This window comes from Arachis hypogaea, chromosome 10, assembly GCF_003086295.3.
Source record: "Arachis hypogaea cultivar Tifrunner chromosome 10, arahy.Tifrunner.gnm2.J5K5, whole genome shotgun sequence".
In the NCBI taxonomy this organism is placed as follows: Eukaryota; Viridiplantae; Streptophyta; class Magnoliopsida; order Fabales; family Fabaceae; genus Arachis; species Arachis hypogaea.
The window spans coordinates 44,807,489-44,815,188 of record NC_092045.1 but is presented as its reverse complement, the minus strand read 5'-3'; the positions used below and the strand labels follow the sequence as shown (position 1 = coordinate 44,815,188).

Below are 7,700 nucleotides of genomic sequence, written 5' to 3'. Positions count from 1 at the left end.
AAGCTTAGAGTGGAAGTCCAAACCTTCAGACAGAAGGAAGGAGAATCCCTCTATGAAGCTTGGGAAAGATACAAACAATTAATCAGAAAGTGCCCCTCTGATATGCTTTCTGAATGGAGCATCATAGGTATTTTCTATGATGGTCTCTCTGAACTGTCCAAGATGTCTTTGGATAGCTCTGCTGGAGGCTCTCTTCATCTGAAGAAGACGCCTACTGAAGCTCAAGAACTGATTGAAATGGTTGCAAATAACCAATTCATGTACACTTCTGAAAGAAATCCTGTGAACAATGGGACTAGTCAGAAGAAAGGAGTTCTTGAGATTGACACTCTGAATGCCATATTGGCTCAGAACAAAATATTGACTCAACAAGTCAGTATGATTTCTCAAAGTCTGTCTGGAATGCAAAATGCACCAAGCAGTACTAAGGAAGCTTCATCTGAGGAAGAAGCTTATGATCCTGAGAATCCTTCAATAGAAGAGGTGAATTACATGGGAGAACCCTATGGAAACACCTATAATCCTTCATGGAGAAACCATCCAAATTTTTCATGGAAGGATCAACAGAGACCTCAACAAGGTTTCAACAACAACAATGGTGGAAGAAACAGGTTTAGCAATAGCAAGCCTTTTCCATCATCTTCTCAGCAACAGACAGAGAGTTCTAAGCAGAATACCTCTGACTTAGCAACCATGGTCTCTGATCTGATCAAAACCACTCAAAGTTTCATGACTGAAACAAGGTCCTCCATTAGAAATTTGGAAGGACAAGTGGGTCAGCTGAGCAAGAAGATTACTGAACTCCCTCATAGTACTCTTCCAAGCAATACAGAAGAAAATCCAAAAGGAGAGTGCAAGGCCATTAACATGGTCAAATTTTGGGAAGGAGAAGAGGCAGTGAACGCCACTGAGGAAGGCCTCACTGGGCGTCCACTGGCCTCCAATGAGTTCCCCAATGAGGAACCATGGGAATCTGAGGCTCAAACTGAGACCATAGAGGTTCCATTGGACTTACTTCTGCCATTCATGAGCTCTGATGAGTATTCTTCCTCTGAAGAGGATGAGTATGTCACTGAAGAGCAAGTTGCTAAATACCTTGGAGCAATCATGAAGCTAAATGACAAGTTATTTGGAAATGAGACTTGGGAGGATGAACCCCCTTTGCTCACCAAAGAACTGGATGACTTGTCTAGGCAAAAACTGCCTCAAAAGAGACAGGACCCTGGGAAGTTTTCTATACCTTGTACCATAGGCACCATGACCTTCAAGAAGGCCTTGTGTGACTTAGGGTCAAGTGTAAACCTCATGCCGCTCTCTGTAATGGAGAAATTAGGGATCTTTGAGGTGCAAGCTGCAAAAATCTCACTAGAGATGGCAGACAATTCACGAAAACAAGCCCATGGACTTGTAGAGGATGTTCTGGTTAAAGTTGAAGACCATTACATCCCTACTGATTTCATAGTCCTAGAGACTAGGAAGTGCATGGATGAATCCATCATCCTTGGCAGACCCTTCCTAGCCACAGCAAAGGCTGTGATTGATGTTGATAGAGGAGAGTTGATCATTCAAGTGAATGAAGAATCCTTGGTGTTTAAGGCCCAAGGATATCCCTCTGTCATCATGGAGAGGAAGCATGAATAGCTTCTCTCAAAACAGAGCCAAACAGAGCCCCCACAGTCAAACTCTAAGTTTGGTGTTTGGAGGCCACAACCAAACTCTAAGTTTGGTGTTGAAGCCCCACATTCAAACTCTAAGTTTGGTGTTGGGAGGTTCCAACATAGCTCTGAGCATTTCTGAGGCTCCATGAGAGTCCTCTGTCAAGCTAATGACATTAAAGAAGCGCTTGTTGGGAGGCAACCCAATGTTTTATAATTAACTATTTTCTTTTGTTATTTTATGTTTTTTGTAGGTTGATGATCATGAGAAGTCACAAAATTAATGAAAAAAGCAAAAACAGAATGAAAAACAGGAAGAAAAACTGCACACCCTGGAGGACGCACCCACTGGCGTTTAAACGCCAGTGAGGTTAGCTGTTGGGCGTTTAACGCCCAGTCTGGCACCATTCTGGGCGTTTAACGCCAGAAAGGGGCACCAGACTGGCGTTAAACGCCAGAGAAGGGCAAGAACCTGGCGTTAAACACCAGAAATGGGCACCAGCCCGGCGTTTAACGCCAGATTTGGCTCAAAATGTGATTTTGAGTGCCATTTGGTGCAGGGATGACTTTTCCTTGACACCTAAGGATCTGTGGACCCCACAGGATCCCCACCAAACCCACCACCCTCTCTCTTCTTCACCCATTCACCAATCACCTCAATACCTCTTCCCCAAAAAACCCCCACCTATCAAATCCCACTATCATCTTCACTCTTTCATTTTCACACACCCTAAACACTACTTCTTCCCCTTTTGGCCGAACCACAAAGCCATCTCCCTCTCCTCTATTTCTCCTTCTTCTACTCTCTTCTTTCTTCTTTTGCTTGAGGACGAGCAAACCTTTTAAGTTTGGTGTGGTAAAAGCATTGCTTTTTGTTTTTCCATAACCATTTATGGCATCCAAGGCCGGAGAAACCTCTAGAAAGAGGAAAGGGAAGGCAAAAGCTTTCACCTCCGAGTCATGGGAGATGGAGAGATTCATCTCAAGGGTGCATCAAGACCACTTCTATGAAGTTGTGGCTATGAAGAAGGGTCAACTTTAATCAAAGGTTGGACCAAGTCCTCATAAACATTTGTGAAGAGGGCGCTCAATGGAAGAGAAACTCAAGAGGAAAGCCGGTTCAACTGAGAAGGCATGACCTCAAGCCCATCACTATGAAAAGGATGGAGCAAACAAGAGACCCCTCTCATCAAGAGATGCCTAAGATGCCTCAAGGGATGCACTTTCCTCCACAAGACTATTGGGAGCAACTAAACACCTCCCTAGGAGAATTGAGTTCCAACATGGGACAACTAAGGGTGGAGCACCAAGAACATTCCATCCTCCTCCATGAAATTAGAGAAGATCAAAGAATCATGAGAGAGGAGCAACAAAGACAAGGAAGAGACATTGAGGAGCTCAAGCACTCCATAAGGCCTTCAAGAGGAAGAACAAGCCGCCATCACTAAGGTGGACCCGTTCTTTAATCTCCTTGTTCTTTACTTTCTTGTTTTTCGAATTTTATGCTTATGTTTATCTATGTTTGTGTCTTGTGATCATTAGTGTCTTAGTGTCTATGCCTTAAAGTTATGAATGTCCTATGAATCCATCACCTCTCTTAAATAAAAACGTGCTTAATTGAAAAGGAAGAATTGCATGAATTTTGAATTTTATAACAGTTTAATTATCTTGATGTGGTGGCAATATTTTTGTTTTCTGAATGTATGCTTAAACAGTGCATATGTATCTTGAATTTGTGGTTCATGAATGTTGGCTCTTGAAAGAATGATGAAAAAGGAGACATGTTACTGAGGATCTGAAAAATCATAAAAATGATTCTTGAAGCAAGAAAAGCATTTCTATTCAAAAAAAAAAAGAGACAGAAAAAAAAAGAGAGAAAGAAAAAAGAAAAGAAATAAGGTTGAGATCCAAGGCAATAAGAGTGTGCTTAAGAACCCTGGACACCTCTAGTTGGGGACTTTAGCAAAGCTAAGTCACAATCTGAAAAGGTTCACCCAATTATGTGTCTGTGGCATGTATGTATCCGGTGGTAATACTGGAAGACAGAGTGCTTTGGGCCACAGCCAAGACTCAATAAGTAGCTTTGTTCAAGAATCATCATACTTTACTAGGAGAATCATTAACACTATCTGGATTTTAAGTTCCTAAAGAAGCCAACCATTCTGAATTTCAAAGGATAGAGTGAGATGCCAAAACTATTCAGAGGCAAAAAGCTAAAAGCCCCACTCATCTAATTAATACTGATCTTCATAGATGTTTTTGGAATTCATAGCATATTCTCATCTTTTTATCTTATTTGATTTTCAGTTGCTTGAGGACAAGCAACAATTTAAGTTTGGTGTTGTGATGAGCGGATAATTTGTATGCTTTTTGGCATTGTTTTTAGTATGTTTTTGGTATGATATAGTTAGTTTTTAGTATATTTTTATTAGTTTTTAGTTAAAGTTCACTTTTCTGGACTTTACTATGAGTTTGTGTGTTTTTCTGTGATTTCAGGTATTTTCTGGCTGAAATTGAGGGACCTGAGCAAAAATCTGATTCAGAGACTAAAAAGGACTGCAGATGCTGTTGGATTCTGACCTCCCTACACTCGAAGTGGATTTTCTGGAGCTACAGAAGCCCAATTGGCGCGCTCTCAACGGCGTTGGAAAGTAGACATCCTGGGCTTTCCAGCAATATATGATAGTCCATACTTTTCCCAAGATTTGATGGCCCAAACCGGCGTTCAAAGTCACCTTCAAGATTTCCAGCGTTAAACGCCGGAACTGGCACCCAAATGGGAGTTAAACGCCCAAACTGGCACTAAAGCTGGCGTTTAACTCCAAGAAGAGTCTCTGCACGAAATTTCTTCATTGCTCAGCCCAAGAACACACCACGTGGGCCCGGAAGTGGATTTTTATGTCATTTACTCATTTCTGTAAACCTTAGGCTACTAGTTTTCTATAAGTAGGACCTTTTGCTATGGTATTTGTATCATCTTTCAATCTGAAGAGTCTTTCGATCTTTGGATCTTTTGATCACTTTGGGAGGCTGGCCATTCGGCCATGCCTAGACCTTGTTCTTATGTATTTTCAACGGTGGAGCTTCTACACACCATAGATTAAGGTGTGGAGCTCTGCTGTACCTCGAGTATTAATGCAATTACTATTGTTCTTCCATTCAATTCCGCTTGTTCTTGTTCTAAGATATCACTTGTTCTTCAACTTGATGAATGTGATGATCCGTGACACTCATCATCATTCTCACCCATGAACAAGGTGACTGACAACCACTATTGTTCTACAAAGCAACAAGGCTCTAGTGTTTATCTCTTGGATTCTTTAACCGGAATCTTCGTGGTATAGGCGAGAACTGATGGCGGCATTCAAGAGAATCCGGAAGTTCTAACCTTGTCTGTGGTATTCTGAGTAGGATTCAATGATTGAATGACTGTGACGTGCTTCAAACTCCTAGCAGGCGGGGCGTTAGTGACAGACGCAAAAGAATCGATGGATTCTATTCCGGCCTGACTGAGAACCGACAGCTGAATTCCGCTATGCTGTGACAGAGCATATGCAATCGCTTTCACTGAGAGGATGGGAGGTAGCCTTTGACAACGGTGAAACCCTACACAAGCTTGCCATGGAAAGGAATAAGAAGGATTGGATGAAGACAGTAGGAAAGCAGAGAGACGGAAGGGAAGGCATCTTCATGCGCTTATCTGAAGTTCCTACCAATGAATTACATAAGTATCTCTATCTTTACCTTTGTGTTATTTTCGTTCATCATCATATACATTTGAGTTTGCCTGACTAAGATTTACAAGATGACCATAGCTTGCTTCAATACTAACAATCTCCGTGGGATCGACCCTTACTCGCGTAAGGTTTATTACTTGGACGACCCAGTGCACTTGCTGGTTAGTTGTGCGAAGTTGTGTAATGCCATGGTATTGAACACCAAGTTTTTGGGGTTCATGACCAGGGATTATGAGAGTTGTGAAAAAGTATTGTTCACAATTTCGCGCACCAACGAACACACACTAGTCTAAGCTAATCAAAGATTCAAATAAGAACATTCAAAGTTTTTCACTTTCGGCTTGTAATGTGCTAAAATTAAGAACAAGTGGGTTAAGCGTAGGCACAAAATTGGTTACAAAGGTTGTTGTAGGGTAAGACACAATTGAGTTTTTTTTGTAAATTCATCTGTAACTCTTCTATTCTTCCAGGCTTACCCTCAATTAATAACTTTGGAAATCCCATAGAGATTATGATCAACCACCAGTTATCAAATTTGAAAAAGAGTCAGAAGAAATGGTTCGATCCTCTTATTTTGATTTCTCGAACCGAGAGATCCATGAATCGGGATCTTAATGCATGTAGATACAGTTGGTCCAATGGGAGCAAGAATTTCCAGGAACATTTAGAACTTCTCAGTTCTGCCATTTGGGTAAGTGGCTAAGTGAATTGATGGCCTCAATCATACATATGCATTCATACATACAACAATGGACATATAGAGTCAAATAAATTAAGGATCACAATCATAAAGGGAGAACAATGCACACAAGAAGGAAGATTAGTGGCTAGAAGATGTAGCCAAACAATAAGGTTCAAAACTCACTTGCTTGTGTTATTGGCTCAACATCCATGTTCCAATTGCATTCTTCAAACAAGCTTAGCATCAAATGTCTCCAAAATTGGTAGGGTTGCCCTAAAATTCTAGTTTCTTATGAAAGAAATCATTACTCTAACCAAATAGACTTATCAAGAGATAACTATCATGCAAAGGGTGTCAAAACGTGAAAACCTAATCATGCAATCTATCCTAATTGATAAAAGAAATTCAAAATTTATTTGGTGTTACCTACAGAGATCGGTCGACTTAGCACGGTCCTTCGTGCTATACGTGATGCATAATGGTAGACCGGCTTCAAAATGGCCATCATCTCCCTCATCACCGCTATCTTCCCTTGTTGTTGCGGTAGATGTGGAGATACCGGTTTCTCCATAGGCGTGGTGACGACACTTAGAAGCTTCTTCACATAAGCATAACAGCATTGGTTGCGCCGTTCATAACGATCCACCTTCTTGTGAAAATCCTCAATGCGTTGGTGGGAAGACTTGGGTGGTGTGGATGAAGTAGCGGGGATGCTTGTGGGCATAGCCATGTCAAAGTTCCCGGTGTCCATCGAGGGTTTGAGGTATTTCCCGGTTGGAACAACATCACCATCAACCGGGATTATGGCCCTCCGATCCCTAGTCTCACGGGGGACACTAGCGGCCGCAACTAGCTCGGTTACCAAGGTGGAAAAAGGTAGATTGCCCTTAGTATAAATACTCCCTTGGCTTGTCGGATGAGAGGTGGAATGTTGACCGGCCTCTCGGTGAGTACGCACCAAACTAATAAGGCAAGCTCGGTGGTGATGGATGACCCATGGGTGCTAGAAAGCACATAGTGGACTAAAATTTGGGCCCATGCACTGGCCTCTTAAGTGAGGAAACGTGCGTCAATGCCTTTGGGCCTCAGACTCATTCTCCCTCGAATCCAATATGATTTTGGTATGGCAATGACTCGGAGAACGGCATTCCAATCAAACCCATATTCGCAACGTGCCGACAATACCTCTTGATAGGCATCAATTCCATCCGCTAATGATCCGATTTTGAGCACTCCTTGAATGAGTTCCTCCTTGATGAGAACTTTCTTCCCGCACACGAAAACCGATGTGATAGAAGCCGAGTGGTAGTTGGAGTAGAACTCCACTACCCATGATAGGTTGGCCTCTTTGGGTTGCTTCATGAGAAATCCTCATTACCTCCACTCAATGCGGGGCATCACAAATGGAATGACATGAGTTGGAGGGGCTAGAAGAGGCTCCGTGTGATAGTTTCTTTTAATAATCATGGGGTAGACAAGCTCACAGTATCGGTTGGGGAAGTTGCTCGGGTCCCGTGGAGGGTTATCCTTCTCTAGAACATCAATGTGGACTATGCTTCTTGGCTTCTTGAGGAGGGGCTTGACCTTAGGTGCTTGGGGTGCCCTATTAGCAGACCCTTGAGGTGC

General features: G+C 42.3%; 1 non-coding gene across 1 annotated transcript; it reads right to left on the bottom strand.

Annotated features, from left to right (window-relative positions):
* LOC112719427 (small nucleolar RNA R71) lies at positions 1-108 on the bottom strand. Its single transcript, XR_003161729.1, has one exon. It is a non-coding gene; the product is annotated as a small nucleolar RNA R71 (small nucleolar RNA).
* Between the last annotated feature and the right edge of the window lie 7,592 nt (positions 109-7,700).